The sequence below is a fragment of the Carcharodon carcharias genome, chromosome 13 (genome assembly GCF_017639515.1).
Source record: "Carcharodon carcharias isolate sCarCar2 chromosome 13, sCarCar2.pri, whole genome shotgun sequence".
Lineage (NCBI taxonomy): Eukaryota > Metazoa > Chordata > Chondrichthyes > Lamniformes > Lamnidae > Carcharodon > Carcharodon carcharias.
Window position 1 is genome coordinate 123,841,914 of NC_054479.1, and position 19,332 is coordinate 123,861,245.

Sequence of the window (19,332 nt, forward strand, 5' to 3'; positions counted from 1 at the left end):
GATAAAACACGTGCTGATTAATCGCGGTGAGGCATGTGCTGATTGATCACAGTGAAATACGTGCTGATTGATCGCAGTGAAATACTCGCTCATCGATCACGCTGAAATAAATGCTGATTGATCACAGTGAAACACGGGCTGATTGATCACAGTGAAACGTGCAGATTGATAGTAGTGGAACACGTGCTGATTGATCACGGTGAAACACTTGATGATTGATCGCAGTGAAACACGTGCTGATTGATCACGATGAAACATGTGCTGATTGATCGCAGTGAAACACATGCAGATTGATACTAGTGGAACAAGTGCTGATTGATCGCAGTGAAACACGTGCTGATTGATCGCAGTGAAACACGTGCTGACTGATCACAGTGAAACACGTGCTGATTGATCGCAGTGAAACAAGTGATGATTGATCGCGGTGAAACAGGTGCCGATTGATTGCGGCGAGACATTTGCTGACTAATTGCAGCGAAACAAGTGCTGATTGATTGCGGTGAAACACGTGCTGATTGATCGCAGTGAAATATTTGCTGATTGATCATGGTGAAACACGTGCTGATTGATCGCAGAGCAACGGGGGTGACTAATCACAGTGAAACACGTGCTGGCTGATCTCAGTGAAACATGTGCTGATTGATCGCAGAGCAACTGGTGCTGACTGATCACAGTGAAACACGTGCTGGCTGATCTCAGTGAGACACGTGCTGATTGATCATGGTGAGCCATTTGCTGATTGATCACGGTGAAACACATGCTGATTGATCGCAGTGAAACACGTGCTGATTGATCGCAGTGAAATACATGCAGATTGATAGTAGTGGAATATGTGCTGATTGATCGCAGTCAAACTCATGCTGATTGATCACAGTGAAACACGTGCTGATTGATTGCGGTGAAGCATGTGCTTATTAATCGCAGTGAAACACGTGCTGAGTGATCGCGATGAAACACGTGCTGATTGATCACTGTGAAACCCATGATGATTGATCGCGTTGAAACACGTGCTGATTGATCACGGTGACACACATGATGATTGATCGCGTTGAAACACGTGCTGATGGATCACAGTGACACACATGATGATTGATTGCGGTGAAACGCTTGCTGATCGATCATGGTGAAACATGTGCTGATCGATCGTGGTGAGACACGTGCTGATTGATTATGATAAAACACGTGCTGATTAATCGCGGTGAGGCATGTGCTGATTGATCACAGTGAAATACGTGCTGATTGATCGCAGTGAAATACTCGCTCATCGATCACGCTGAAATAAATGCTGATTGATCACAGTGAAACACGGGCTGATTGATCACAGTGAAACGTGCAGATTGATAGTAGTGGAACACGTGCTGATTGATCACGGTGAAACACTTGATGATTGATCGCAGTGAAACACGTGCTGATTGATCACGATGAAACATGTGCTGATTGATCGCAGTGAAACACATGCAGATTGATACTAGTGGAACAAGTGCTGATTGATCGCAGTGAAACACGTGCTGATTGATCGCAGTGAAACACGTGCTGACTGATCACAGTGAAACACGTGCTGATTGATCGCAGTGAAACAAGTGATGATTGATCGCGGTGAAACAGGTGCCGATTGATTGCGGCGAGACATTTGCTGACTAATTGCAGCGAAACAAGTGCTGATTGATTGCGGTGAAACACGTGCTGATTGATCGCAGTGAAATATTTGCTGATTGATCATGGTGAAACACGTGCTGATTGATCGCAGAGCAACGGGGGTGACTAATCACAGTGAAACACGTGCTGGCTGATCTCAGTGAAACATGTGCTGATTGATCGCAGAGCAACTGGTGCTGACTGATCACAGTGAAACACGTGCTGGCTGATCTCAGTGAGACACGTGCTGATTGATCATGGTGAGCCATTTGCTGATTGATCACGGTGAAACACATGCTGATTGATCGCAGTGAAACACGTGCTGATTGATCGCAGTGAAATACATGCAGATTGATAGTAGTGGAATATGTGCTGATTGATCGCAGTCAAACTCATGCTGATTGATCACAGTGAAACACGTGCTGATTGATTGCGGTGAAGCATGTGCTTATTAATCGCAGTGAAACACGTGCTGAGTGATCGCGATGAAACACGTGCTGATTGATCACTGTGAAACCCATGATGATTGATCGCGTTGAAACACGTGCTGATTGATCACGGTGACACACATGATGATTGATCGCGTTGAAACACGTGCTGATGGATCACAGTGACACACATGATGATTGATTGCGGTGAAACGCTTGCTGATCGATCATGGTGAAACATGTGCTGATCGATCGTGGTGAGACACGTGCTGATTGATTATGATAAAACACGTGCTGATTGATTGCGGTAAAACGCTTGCTGATTGATCGCGATAAAAGGCTTGCTGATTTATCACGGTGAAATATATGCTGATTGATCGCAGTGAAAGATGTGCTGATTGATCATACTGAAACACAGGCAGATCGATCATGATGAAACATGTGCTGATCAATCGCAGTGAAACACATGCTGATTGATCACAGTGAAACACGTGCTGATTGATCACAGAGAAACACGTGCAGATTGATCACGGTGAAACACCTGCTGATTGATTACAGTGAAAATCATGCTGATTGATCACAGTGAAACTCGTGCTGATTGATCGCTGAGAAACATGTGCAGATTGGTCTTAGTGAAACACGTGCAGATTGATCGTAGTGAAAAATGTGCTGATCGAGCGAAGTGAAACACGTACTGACCGATCGCGGTGTGGCACATGCTGATTGATTATGATAAAACGCTTGCTGATTGATTGCGGTGAAACGCTTGCTGATTGATCTCGGTGAAACAAATGCTGATTGATCGCAGTGAAACATGTGCTGATTGATCGCGGTGAAACACGTGCTGATTGATCGCAGTGAAAAATGTGGTGATTGATCGTGATAGAAGGCTTGTTGATTGATCACAGTGAAACACGTGCTGATTGATATCAGTGAAACAGGTGCTGATTGATCACAGTGAAACACGTGCTGATCGATCACGATGAGACACATGCTGATTGAGTATGATAAAACGCTTGCTGATTGATTGCGGTGAAACATGTGCTGATTGATCACGGTGAAACAAATGCTGATTGATTGCAGTGAAACATGTGCAGAGTGATCGTATTGAAACACGTGCTGATTGATTGCAGTGAAACACATGTTGACTGATCACGGTGAGGCACGTGCTGATTGATCACAGTGAAACACGTGCTGACTGATCGCAGTGAAACACATGATGATTGATCACAGTGAAACACGTGCTGATTGATCACGGTGAAACATGTGCTAATTGATCACAGTGAATAACGTGCTGATTGATCACGGTGAAACACATGCTGATTGATCGCAGTGAAATACGTGCTGATTGATTGCAGTGAAACACGTGCTTATTTATCACAGAGAAACACGTGCTGATTGATCGCAGAGAAACAGGTGCTGATTGATCGCAGTGAAAAATGTGGTGATTGATCGTGATAGAAGGCTTGTTGATTGATCACAGTGAAACACGTGCTGATTGATATCAGTGAAACAGGTGCTGATTGATCACAGTGAAACACGTGCTGATTGATAGCAGTGAAACATGTGCTGATTGATCACAGTGAAACACGTGATGATCGATCATGATGAGACACATGCTGATTGAGTATGATAAAACGCTTGCTGATTGATTGCGGTGAAACATGTGCTAATTGATCACGGTGAAACAAATGCTGATTGATTGCAGTGAAACATGTGCAGAGTGATCGTAGTGAAACACGTGCTGATTGATTGCAGTGAAACACGTGTTGATTGATCACGGTGAGGCACGTGCTGATTGATCACAGTGAAACACGTGCTGACTGATCGCAGTGAAACACATGCTGATTGATCACAGTGAAACACGTGCTGATTGATCGCAGTGAAACATGTGCTAATTGATCGCAGTGAAACGTGCTAATTGATTGCAGTGAAACATGTGCTAATTGATCGCAGTGAAACACGTGCTGATTGATTGCAGTGAAACACGTGCTGATTGATCACAGTGAGACACGAGCTGATTGCGTATGATAAAATGCTTGCTGATTGATTGTGGTGAAATGCTTGCTGATTGATCACGGTGAAACAAATGCTGATTGATTGCAGTGAAACACGTGCAAATTGATCGTAGTGAAACATGTGCTGATTGATCGCAGTGAAACACGTGCTGATCGATCGAGGTGAGACATGTGCTGATTGATTATGATAAAATGCTTGCTGATTGATTGCAGTGAAACGCTTGGTGATTGATCACAGTGAACCAAATGCTGATTGATCGTAGTGAAATATGTGCTGATTGATCACCGAGAAGCATGTGCTGATTGATCACGGTGAAGCATGTGATGATTGATCGCGGTGAAACACTTGCTGATCGATCATGGTGAAACAAATGCTGATTGATCACAGTGAAACACGTGTTGATTGTTCACAGTGAAATATGTGCTGATTGATCGCAGTGAAACACATGCTGATTGATCGCAGTGAAACACGTGCTGACTGATTGCGGTGAAATGCTTGCTGATCGATCGCGGTGAAACGTGTGCTGATCGATCACGGTGAAACATGTGCTGATGGATTGAAATAAAATTCTTGCTGATTGATCACAGTGAAACATGTGCTGATCGATTGCGGTGAAATGCTTGCTTATTGATCGCAGTTAAATGCCTGCTGATTGATCGCGGTGAAATGCGCGCTGATTGATCACAGTGAAACACGTGTTGTTTGATCATATTGAAACACATGCTGATTGAGCGCGGTGAAATGCGTGCTGATTGATCCCAGTGAAATGCCTGCTGATCTATCACGTTGAAACAAGTGCTAATCGATCGCGGTGAAACTTGTGCTGATCGATTGCAATAAAACTCTTGCTGTTTGGTCAGAGTGAAACATGTGCTGATTGATCATAGTGAAACACATGCTGATCGATCACAGTGAAACACGTGCTGATCAATCACAGTGAAACACATGCTGATTCATCGCGGTGAAACAGGTGCTGATTGATCGCAGTGAAACACGTGCTGATGGAATGCGGTGAAACACGGGCTGATTGATCACAGTGAAACACATAATGATTGATCGCGATGAAACGCTTGCCGATTGAGCGCGGTGAAACACGTGCTGATTGATCGCAGTGAAATACATGCAGATTGATAGTAGTGGAACACGTGCTGATTGATCACAGTGAAACACGTGCTGACTGATCACAGTGAAACATGTGCTGATTGATCATAGTGAAACAAGTGCTGATTGATTGCAGTGAAACATGTGCTTATTGATTGCAGTGAAACATGGGCTGATTGATCGCAGTGAAACACATGCAGATTGATAGTAGTGGAACACGTGCTGATTGATCACAGTGAAACATGTGCTGATTGATCGCAGTGAAACACGTGCTGATTGATCACGGTGAAACACTTGATGATTGTTCGCAGTGAAACATGTACTGATTGATCACGGTGAAAGATGTGCTGATTGATCGCAGTGAAACATGCAGATTGACAGTAGTGGAACAGGTGCTGATTGATCACAGTGAAACATGTGCTGATTGGTCGCAGTGAAACACGTGCTGATTGATCACAGTGAAACACATGATGATTGATCGCGTTGAAACATGTGCTGATTGATCACAGTGAAACACATAATGATTGATCGCGGTGAAACGCTTGCTGATTGAGCGCGGTGAAACACGTGCTGATTGATCACAGTGAAACACGTGCTGATTGATCACAGTGAAACACGTGCTGAATGATCGCAGTGAAACATGTGCTTATTGATTGCAGTGAAACATGGGCTGATTGATCGCAGTGAAACACATGCAGATTGATAGTAGTGGAACATGTGCTGATTGATCACAGTGAAACACGTGCTGATTGATCACGGTGAAACACATAATAATTAATTGCGTTGAAACATGTGCTGATTGATCGCGGTGAAACGCTTGCTAATTGATCATGGTCAAATGCCTGATGATTGATCGCGATGAAATAAATGCTTATTAATCGCAGTGAAGCATGTGCTGATTGATCACAGTGAAACACCTGCTGATTGATCGCAGTGAAACACTCGCTCATCGATCACGGTGAAATAAATGTTGATTGATCACAGTGAAACACGGGCTGATTGATCACAGTGAAACACGTGAAGATTAATAGTAGTGGAAAACGTGCTGATTGATCACACTGAAACACTTGCTGATTGATCGCAGTGAAACACTCGCTCGTCGATCACGGTGAAATAAATGCTGATTGATTACATTGAAACACGGGCTGATTGATCACAATGAAACACGTGAAGATTACTAGTAGTGGAACACGTGCTGATTGATCACAGTGAAACACTTGATTGTTCGCAGAGAAACACGTGCTGATTGATCATAGTGAAACATGTGCTAATTGATCGCAGTGAAACGCTTGCTGATTGATCACGGTGAAACACATGATGATTGATCGCGTTGAAACACATGCTGATTGATCACAGTGAAAAACATGATGATTGATTGCAGTGAAACGCTTGCTGTTTGAGCGAGGTGAAACACGTGCTGATTGATCGCAGTGAAACACATGCGGATTGATAGTAGTGGAACACGTGCTGATTGATCACAGTGAAACATGTGCTGATTGATCGCAGTGAAACACGTGCTGATTGATCACAGTGAAACACGTGCAGATTGATCCTAGTGAAATACGTGCTGATTGATCGCAGTGAAACACGTGCTTATTGATTGCAGTGACACACGTGCTTACTTATCACAGTGAAACACTTGCTTATTAATTGCAGTGACATACGTGCTTACTTATCACAGTGAAACACGTGCTGATTGATCACAGTGAAACAGGTGCTGATTGATCGGAGTGAAACGCTTGCTGATTGATCACTTTGAAACCCATGATGATTGATCGCGTTGAAACACGTGCTGATTGATCACAGTGAAACACATGATGATTGATCGCGGTGAAACGCTTGCAAATTGAGCGCTGTGTAGCAAGTGCTGATTGATCACAGTGAATCACGTGCTGATTGATCATAGTGAAACACGTGCTGATTGATCGCAGTGAAACACGTGCTGATTGATCGCAGTGAAACATGTACTGATTGGTCATAGTGAAACACGTGCTGATTGATCGCAGTGAAACATATGCTGATTGATCGCAGTGAAACACGTGCTGATTGATCGCAGTGAAACACGTGCTGATTGATCACAGTGAAACACGTGCTGATTGATCGCAGTGAAACACATGCAGATTGATAGTAGTGGAACACGTGCTGATTGATCACAGTGAAACACGTGCTGATTGATCACAGTGAAACATGTGCTGATTGATCATAGTGAAACACGTGCTGATTGATCGCAGTGAAATATGTGCTGATTGATCGCAGTGAAACAAGTGCTGATTAATCACAGTGAAACGCGTGCTGATTGATTGCGGTGAAACGCTTGCTGATTGATCGCAGTGAAACACGTGCAAATTGATCGTAGTGAAACAAATGCTGATTGGTCACAGTGAAACAGGTGCTGATTGATCTCAGTGAAACACGTACTGATTGATCACAGTGAAACACGTGCAAATTGATCGTAGTGAAACAAATGCTGATTAGTCACAGTGAAATAAGTGCTGATTGATCGCAGTGAAACACGTGCTTATTGATTGCAGTGACACACGTGCTGATTGATCACAGTGTAACAGGTGCTGACTGATCGCAGTGAAACGCTTGCTGATTGATCACTTTGAAACCCATGATGATTGATCGCGTTGAAACACGTGCTGATTGATCACAGTGAAACACATGATGATTGATCGCGGTGAAACGCTTGCTAATTGAGCGCGGTGAAGCACGTGCTGATTGATCACAGTGAAACACGTGCTGATTGATCGCAGTGAAACACGTGCTGACTAATCGCAGTGAAACACGTGCTGATTGATCGCAGTGAAACAAGTGATGATTGATCGCGGTGAAACAGGTGCTGATTGATTGCGGCGAGACATATGCTGATTAATTGCAGTGAAACAAGTGCTGATTGATCGCGGTGAAACACGTGCTGATTGATCGCCGTGAAACATGTGCTGATTGATCGCAGTGAAACACTTGCTGATTGATCATGGTGAAACACGTGCTGATTGATCGCAGAGCAACTGGTGCTGACTGATCACAGTGAAACACGTGCTGGCTGATCTCAGTGAGACATGTGCTGATTGATCATGGTGAGCCATGTGCTGATTGATCACGGTGAAACATGTGCTGATTGATCGCAGTGAAACACGTGCAAATTGATCGTAGTGAAACACGTGCAAATAGATCGCAGTGAAACACATGCCGATTGATCGCAGTGAAACACGTGCTGATTGATCGCAGTGAGACATGTGCTGATTGATTGCAGTGAAACAAGTGCTCATTGATCGCGGTGAAACACGTGCTAATTGATTGCGGTGAGACGTGCTGATTGATGGCAGTGAAACAAGTGCTGATTGATCGCGGTGAAACACGTGCTGATTAATCGCGGTGAGGCATGTGCTGATTGATCACAGTGAAATACGTGCTGATTGATCGCAGTGAAATACTCGCTCATCGATCACGCTGAAATAAATGCTGATTGATCACAGTGAAACACGGGCTGATTGATCACAGTGAAACGTGCAGATTGATAGTAGTGGAACACGTGCTGATTGATCACGGTGAAACACTTGATGATTGATCGCAGTGAAACACGTGCTGATTGATCACGATGAAACATGTGCTGATTGATCGCAGTGAAACACATGCAGATTGATACTAGTGGAACAAGTGCTGATTGATCGCAGTGAAACACGTGCTGATTGATCGCAGTGAAACACGTGCTGACTGATCACAGTGAAACACGTGCTGATTGATCGCAGTGAAACAAGTGATGATTGATCGCGGTGAAACAGGTGCCGATTGATTGCGGCGAGACATTTGCTGACTAATTGCAGCGAAACAAGTGCTGATTGATTGCGGTGAAACACGTGCTGATTGATCGCAGTGAAATATTTGCTGATTGATCATGGTGAAACACGTGCTGATTGATCGCAGAGCAACGGGGGTGACTAATCACAGTGAAACACGTGCTGGCTGATCTCAGTGAAACATGTGCTGATTGATCGCAGAGCAACTGGTGCTGACTGATCACAGTGAAACACGTGCTGGCTGATCTCAGTGAGACACGTGCTGATTGATCACGGTGAGCCATGTGCTGATTGATTATGATAAAACGCTTGCTGATTGATTGCAATGAAACACTTGCTGATGGATCACGGTGAAACACGTGCTGATTGATCGCAGTGAAACACGTAATAATTGATCACGGTGAAACATGTGCTGATTGATCGTGGTGAAACGCTTGCTAATTGATCGTGGTCAAATGCCTGCTGATTGATCGCGATGAAACAAATGCTTATTAATCGCGGTGAAACACGTGCTGATTGATCGCAGTGAAACAAGTGATGATTGATCGCGGTGAAACAGGTGCTGATTGATTGCGGCGAGACATTTGCTGATTAATTGCAGTGAAACAAGTGCTGATTGATCGCGGTGAAACACGTGCTGATTGATCGCAGTGAAACACGTGCTGATTGATCGCAGTGAAACATTTGCTGACTGATCATGGTGAAACACGTGCTGATTGATCGCAGAGCAACTGGTGCTGACTGATCACAGTGAAACCACATGCTGGCTGATCTCAGTGAAACATGTGCTGATTGATCGTAGAGCAACTGGTGCTGACTGATCACAGTGAAACACGTGCTGGCTGATCTCAGTGAGACACGTGCTGATTGATCATGGTGAGCCATGTGCTGATTGATTATGATAAAACGCTTGCTGATTGATTGCAATGAAACACTTGCTGATTGATCACGGTGAAACACGTGCTGATTGATCGCAGTGAAACACGTGCAAATTGATCGTAGTGAAACACGTGCAAATTGATCGCAGTGAAACACGTGCTGATTGATTGCAGTGAAACACATGCCGATTGATCGCAGTGAAACACGTGCTGATTGATCGCAGTGAGACATGTTCTGATTGATTGCGGTGAGACATGCTGATTGATGGCAGTGAAACAAGTGCTGATTGATCGCAGTGAAACACGTGCTGATTAATCGCGGTGAGGCATGTGCTGATTGATCACAGTGAAATACGTGCTGATTGACCGCAGTGAAATATTCGCTCATCGATCACGCTGAAATAAATGCTGATTGATCACAGTGAAACACGGGCTGATTGATCACAGTGAAACGTGCAGATTGATAGTAGTGGAACACGTGCTGATTGATCACGGTGAAACACTTGATGATTGATCGCAGTGAAACACGTGCTGATTGATCACGATGAAACATGTGCTGATTGATCGCAGTGAAACACATGCAGATTGATACTAGTGGAACAAGTGCTGATTGATCGCAGTGAAACACGTGCTGATTGATCGCAGTGAAACACGTGCTGACTGATCACAGTGAAACACGTGCTGATTGATCGCAGTGAAACAAGTGATGATTGATCGCGGTGAAACAGGTGCCGATTGATTGCGGCGAGACATTTGCTGACTAATTGCAGCGAAACAAGTGCTGATTGATTGCGGTGAAACACGTGCTGATTGATCGCAGTGAAATATTTGCTGATTGATCATGGTGAAACACGTGCTGATTGATTGCAGTGAAACACATGCCGATTGATCGCAGTGAAACACGTGCTGATTGATCGCAGTGAGACATGTTCTGATTGATTGCGGTGAGACGTGCTGATTGATGGCAGTGAAACAAGTGCTGATTGATCGCAGTGAAACACGTGCTGATTAATCGCGGTGAGGCATGTGCTGATTGATCACAGTGAAATACGTGCTGATTGACCGCAGTGAAATATTCGCTCATCGATCACGCTGAAATAAATGCTGATTGATCACAGTGAAACACGGGCTGATTGATCACAGTGAAACGTGCAGATTGATAGTAGTGGAACACGTGCTGATTGAGCACGGTGAAACACTTGATGATTGATCGCAGTGAAACACGTGCTGATTGATCACGATGAAACATGTGCTGATTGATCGCAGTGAAACATGTGCTGATTGATCACGGTGAAACATGTGCTGATTGATCGTGGTGAAACGCTTGCTAATTGATCGTGGTCAAATGCCTGCTGATTGATCGCGATGAAACAACTGCTTATTAATCGCGGTGAAACACGTGCTGATTGATCGCAGTGAAACACGAGCTGATTGATCGCAGTGAAACACGTGCTGATTGATCGCAGTGAAACACGAGCTGATTGATCGCAGTGAAACACGTGCTGATTGATCGCAGTGAAACACGTACTGATTGATTGCAGTGAAACAAATGCTTATTAATCGTGGTGAAACACGTGCTGATTGATTGCAGTGAAACATGTGCTGATTGATCGTGGTGAAACGCTTGCTAATTGATCGTGGTCAAATGCCTGCTGATTGATCGCGATGAAACAAATGCTTATTAATCGCGGTGAAACACATGCTGATTGATAGCAGTAAAACACGTGCTGATTGATGGCAGTGAAACAAATGCTTATTAATCATGGTTAAACAGTTACTGATTGATCGCAGTCAAACTCATGCTGATTGATCACAGTGAAACACGTGCTGATTGATTGCGGTGAAGCACGTGCTTATTGATTGCAGTGAAACACGTGCTGAGTGATCGCGGTGAAACACGTGCTGATAGCTCGCGGTGAAACACATGGTGAATGATTGCAGTAAAACTTTTGCTGATTGATTGCAGTGAAATACGTGTTGATAGATCGCGGTGAAATACGTGCTGATTGAAAGTGGCGAAACACTTGCTGATTGATCACATTGAAACACATGCTGGTGAATCACAGTGAAACACATGCTGATTGATCACAGTGAAACACGTGTTGATTGATCACAGTGAAACATGTGCTGATTGATCACAGTGAAACACATGCTGATTGATCGCAGTTGAAACACGTGCTGATTGATCGCGGTGAAACGCTTGCTGATTGAGCCCGGTGAAATACGTGCTGATTGATTGCAGTGAAACGCATGCAGATTGATAGTAGTGGAACACGTGCTGATTGATCACAGTGAAACACGTGCTGATTGATCACAGTGAAATGTGCTGATTGATCGTAGTGAAACACCTGCTGATTGATCGCAGTGAAACACGTGCTTATTGATCGCAGTGAAACACATGCTGACTGATCACGGTGAAACACATAATGATTGATCACGGTGAAACGCTTGCTGATTGAGCGCGGTGAAACACGTGCTGATTGATCGCAGTGAAACACATGCAGATTGATAGTAGTGGAACACGGGCTGATTGATCAGAGTGAAACACGTCCTGATTGATCACAGTGAAACATGTGCTGATTGATCATAGTTAAACACGTGCTGATTGATCGCAGTGAAACCCGAGCTTATTGATCGCAGTGAAACACGGGCTGATTGATCGCAGTGAAACACATGCAGATTGATAGTAGTGGAACAGGTGCTGATTGATCACAGTGAAACATGTGCTGATTGATCGCAGTGAAACACATAATAATTGATTGCGTTGAAACATGCTAATTGATCGTGGGCAAATGCCTGCTGATTGATCGCGATGAAACAAATGCTTATTAATCGCGGTGAAACGTGTGCTGATTGATCGCAGTGAAACACGTGCTGATTGATCGCAGTGAGACATGTGCTGATTGATTGCAGTGAAACGAGTGCTGATTGATCGCGGTGAAACATGCGCTGATTGATTGTGGTGAGACAAGTGCTGATTGATCGCGGTGAAGCAGCTGCTAAATGATTGCGGTGAAGCTTGTGCTGATCGATCGCAATGAAACACATGCTGATTAATCACAGTGAAACACGTGCTGATTGATCACAGTGAAACACGTGCTGATTGATCACGGTGAAACACTTGATGATTGATCGCTGTGAAACATGTGCTGATTGATAGTGGTGAAACACATGCTGATTGATCGCAGTGAAACACTCGCTCATCGATCATGGTGAAATAAATGCTGATTGATCACAGTGAAACACGGGCTGATTGATCATAGTGAAACACGTGTAGGTTGATAGTAGTGGAACACGTGCTGATTGATCGCAGTGAAACACTCGTTCATCGATCACGGTGAAATAAATGCTGATTGATCACAGTGAAACACGGGCTGATTGATCATAGTGAAACACGTGCAGATTGATAGTAGTGGAACACGTGCTGATTGATCGCAGTGAAACACGTGCTGATTGATCACAGTGAAAGACTTGATGATTGATCGCTGTGAAACACGTGCTGATTGATCACAGTGAAACACATGCTGATTGATCGCAGTGCAACACTCGCTCATCGATCACGGTGAAATAAATGCTGATTGATCATAGTGAAACACGTGTAGGTTGATAGTAGTGGAACACGTGCTGATTGATCGCAGTGAAACACGTGCTGATTGATCACAATGAAACACATGCTGAATGATCGCAGTGAAACACTCGCTCATCGATCACGGTGAAATAAATGCTGATTGATCATAGTGAAACACGTGTAGGTTGATAGTAGTGGAACACGTGCTGATTGATCGCAGTGAAACACGTGCTGATTGATCACGGTGAAACAAATGCTTATTAATCGTGGTGAAACAGGTGCTGATTGATCACAGTCAAACTCATGCTGATGGTTCACAGTGAAACACGTGCTGATTGATTGCGGTGAAGCACGTGCTTATTGATTGCAGTGAAACACGTGCTGAGTGATCGCGGTGAAACACGTGCTGATAGCTCGCGGTGAAACACATTTTGAATGATTGCAGTAAAACTTTAGCTGATTGATCACAATGAAATAAGTGCTGATAGATCGCGGTCAATTACGTGCTGATTGATAGCTGCGAAATATTTGCTGATTGATCACAGTGAAACACCTGCTGATGAATCACAGTGAAACACATGCTTATTGATCGCAGTGAAACACGGGCTGATTGATCGCAGTGAAACACACGCAGATTGATAGTAGTGGAACAGGTGCTGATTGATCACAGTGAAACATGCGCTGATTGATCGCAGTGAAACACATAGTAATTGATTGCGTTGAAACGTGCTGATTGATCGTGGTGAAACGCTTGCTAATTGATCGTGGTCAAATGCCTGCTGATTGATTGCGATGAAATAAATGCTTAATGATCGCGGTGAAACATGTGCTGATTGATCGCAGTGAAACACGTGCTGATTGATCGCAGTGAGACATGTGCTGATTGATTGCAGTGAAACGAGTGCTGATTGATCACAGTGAAACATGCGCTGATTGATTGCGGTGAGACATGTGCTGATTGATCGCAGTGAAACACGTGCTGATTGATCACGGTGAAACACTTGATGATTGATCGCTGTGAAACACGTGCAGATTGATAGTAGTGGAACACGTGCTGATTGATCGCAGTGAAACACGTGCTGATTGATCACAGTGAAATACTTGATGATTGATCGCTATGAAACACGTGCTGATTGATCACAGTGAAACACATGCTGAATGATCGCAGTGAAACCCTCGCTCATCGATCACGGTGAAATAAATGCTGATTGATCATAGTGAAACACGTGTAGGTTGATAGTAGTGGAACACGTGCTGATTGATCGCAGTGAAACACGTGCTGATTGATCACGGTGAAACAAATGCTTATTAATCGTGGTGAAACAGGTGCTGATTGATCGCAGTCAAACTCATGCTGATGGTTCACAGTGAAACACGTGCTGATTGATTGCGGTGAAGCACGTGCTTATTGATTGCAGTGAAACACGTGCTGAGTGATCGCGGTGAAACACGTGCTGATTGATCGCAGTGAAACACGTGCTGATAGCTCGCGGTGAAACACATTTTGAATGATTGCAGTAAAACTTTAGCTGATTGATCACAATGAAATAAGTGCTGATAGATCGCGGTCAATTACGTGCTGATTGATAGCGGTGAAACATTTGCTGATTGATCACAGTGAAACACCTGCTGATGAATCACAGTGAAACACATGCTGATTGATCACAATGAAACACGTGTTGATTGATCACAGTGAAACACGTGATGATTGATCGCGTTGAAACACGTGCTGATTGATCGCGGTGAAATGCTTGCTGATTGAGCGCGGTGAAACACGTGCTGATTGATCGCAGTGCAACACATGCAGATTGATAGTAGTGGAACACGTGCTGATTGATCACAGTGAAACGTGTTGATTGATCATAGTGAAACACATGCTGATTGATCGCAGTGAAACACGTGCTTATTGATTGCAGTGAAACACATGCTGATTGATCACGGTGAAACACATGATGATTGATCGCAGTGAAACACATGCAGATTGATAGTAGTGGAACACGGGCTGATTGATCACAGTGAAACATGTGCTGATTGATCGCAGTGAAACACATAGTAATTGATTGCATTGAAATGTGCTGATTGATAGTGGTGAAACGCTTGCTAATTGATCGTGGTCAAATGCCTGCTGGTTGATTGCGATGAAACAAATGCTTAATGATCGCGGTGAAACATGTGCTGATTGATCGCAGTGAAACACGTGCTGATTGATCGCAGTGAGACATGTGCTGATTGATTGCAGTGAAACAAGTGCTGATTGATCGCAGTGAAACATGGGCTGATTGATTGCGGTGAGACATGTGCTGATTGATTGCAGTGAAACAAGTGCTGATTGATCGCGGTGAAACAGGTGCTGATTGATTGCGGTGAAGCATGTGCTGATCGATCGCAATGAAACACATGCTGATTAATCACAGTGAAACACATGATGATTGATCGCAGTGAAACACGTGCTGATTGATCACAGAGAAACACGTGCTGATTGATCGCAGTGAAACACTTGCTCATCGATCACGGTGAAATAAATGCTGATTGATCACAGTGAAACACGGGCTGATTGATCATAGTGAAACACATGCAGATTGATAGTAGTGGAACACGTGCTGATTGATCGCAGTGAAACACGTGCTGATTGATAACAGTGAAAGACTTGATGATTGATCGCTGTGAAACACGTGCTGATTGATCACAGAGAAACACGTGCTGATTGATCGCAGTGAAACACTCGCTCATCGATCACGGTGAAATAAATGCTGATTGATCACAGTGAAACAAGGGCTGATTGATCATAGTGAAACACGTGCAGATTGATAGTAGTGGGACACGTGCTGATTGATCGCAGTGAAACACGTGCTGATTGATCACGGTGAAACACTTGATGATTGATCGCTGTGAAACACGTGCAGATTGATAGTAGTGGAACACGTGCTGATTGATCGCAGTGAAACACGTGCTGATTGATCACAGTGAAATACTTGATGATTGATCGCTATGAAACACGTGCTGATTGATCACAGTGAAACACATGCTGAATGATCGCAGTGAAACCCTCGCTCATCGATCACGGTGAAATAAATGCTGATTGATCATAGTGAAACACGTGTAGGTTGATAGTAGTGGAACACGTGCTGATTGATCGCAGTGAAACACGTGCTGATTGATCACGGTGAAACAAATGCTTATTAATCGTGGTGAAACAGGTGCTGATTGATCGCAGTCAAACTCATGCTGATGGTTCACAGTGAAACACATGCTGATTGATTGCGGTGAAGCACGTGCTTATTGATTGCAGTGAAACACGTGCTGAGTGATCGCGGTGAAACACGTGCTGATTGATCGCAGTGAAACACGTGCTGATAGCTCGCGGTGAAACACATTTTGAATGATTGCAGTAAAACTTTAGCTGATTGATCACAATGAAATAAGTGCTGATAGATCGCGGTCAATTACGTGCTGATTGATAGCGGCGAAACATTTGCTGATTGATCACAGTGAAACACCTGCTGATGAATCACAGTGAAACACGTGTTGATTGATCACAGTGAAACACGTGATGATTGATCGCGTTGAAACACGTGCTGATTGATCGCGGTGAAATGCTTGCTGGTTGAGCGCGGTGAAACACGTGCTGATTGATCGCAGTGCAACACATGCAGATTGATAGTAGTGGAACACGTGCTGATTGATCACAGTGAAACGTGTTGATTGATCATAGTGAAACACATGCTGATTGATCGCAGTGAAACACGTGCTTATTGATTGCAGTGAAACACATGCTGATTGATCACGGTGAAACACATGATGATTGATCGCAGTGAAACACATGCAGATTGATAGTAGTGGAACACGGGCTGATTGGTCAGAGTGAAACACGTCCTGATTGATCACAGTGAAACATGTGCTGATTCATCATAGTTAAACACGTGCTGATTGATCGCAGTGAAACACATGCTTATTGATCGCAGTGAAACACGGGCTGATTGATCACAGTGAAACACATGCAGATTGATAGTAGTGGAACAGGTGCTGATTGATCACAGTGAAACATGTGCTGATTGATCGCAGTGAAACACATAATAATTGATTGCATTGAAACGTGTTGATTGATCGTGGTGAAACGCTTGCTAATTGATCGTGGTCAAATGCTTGCTACTTGATCGCAATGAAACAAATGCTTATTGATCGCGGTGAAATATGTGCTAATTGATCGCAGTGAAACACGTGCTGATTGATCGCAGTGAGACATGTGCTGATTGATCGCAGTGAAACAAGTGCTGATTGATCACGGTGAAACAGGTGCTGATTGATTGCGGTGAAGCATGTGCTGATCGATCGCAATCAAACACATGCTGATTAATCATAGTGAAACACGTGCTGATTGATCACAGTGAATCACGTGCTGATTGATCGCAGTGAAACACTCGCTCATCGATCACGGTGAAATAAATGCTGATTGATCGCAGTGAAACACGTGCTGATTGATCACGGTGAAACACTTGATGATTGATCGCTGTGAAACACGTGCTGATTGATCACAGTGAAACACATGCTGATTGATTGCAGTGAAACACTCGCTCATCGATCGCGGTGAAATAAATGCTGATTGATCACAGTGAAACACGGGCTGATGATTCTTAGTGAAACAAATGCTTATTAATCGTGGTGAAACACGTGCTGATTGATCGCAGTCAAACTCATGCTGATGGTTCACAGTGAAACACGTGCTGATTGATTGCGGTGAAGCACGTGCTTATTGATCGCAGTGAAGCATGTGCTGAGTGATCGCAGTGAAACACGTGCTTATTGATCACAGTGAAACACGGGCTGATTGATCGCAGTGAAACACATGCAGATTGATAGTAGTGGAACACGTGCTGATTGATCACAGTGAAACATGTGCTGATTGATCGCAGTGAAACACATAGTAATTGATTGCGTTGAAACGTGCTAATTGATCGTGGTCAAATGCCTGCTGATTGATCGCGATGAAACAAATGCTTATTGATCGCGGTGAAACATGTGCTGATTGATCGCAGTGAAACACGTGCTGATTGATCGCAGTGAGACATGTGCTGATTGATTGCAGTGAAACAAGTGCTGATTGATCGCGGTGAAACACGCGCTGATTGATTGTGGTGAGACATGTGCTGATTGATTGCAGTGAAGCAGGTGCTGATTGATCATGGTGAAACACATGCTGATTGATTGCGGTGCGACATGTGCTGATTGATTGCGGTGAAGCACGTGCTGGTCGATCGCAATGAAACACATGCTGATTAATCACAGTGAAACACGTGCTGATTGATCGCAGTGAAACACGCGCTGATTGATTGCGGTGAGACATGAGCTGATTGATTGCGGTGAAGCACATGCTGATCGATCGCAATGAAACACATGCTGATTAATCATAGTGAAACACGCGCTGATTGATTGCGGTGCGACATGTGCTGATTGATTGCGGTGAAGCACGTGCTGGTCGATCGCAATGAAACACATGCTGATTAATCACAGTGAAACACGTGCTGATTGATCACAGTGAAACAGGTGCTGATTGATAGCGGTGAAACACACGCTGATTGATCGCAGTGAAACACTTGCTGATTGATCGCAGTGAAACACGCGCTGATTGATTGCGGTCAGACATGAGCTGATTGATTGCGGTGAAGCACATGCTGATCGATCGCAATGAAACACATGCTGATTAATCATAGTGAAACACGCGCTGATTGATTGCGGTGAGACATGTGCTGATTGATTGCGGTGAAGCACATGCTGATCGATCGCAATGAAACACATGCTGATTAATCATAGTGAAACACGCGCTGATTGATTGCGGTGAGACATGTGCTGATTGATTGCGGTGAATCATGTGCTGATCGATCGCAATGAAACACATGCTGATTAAT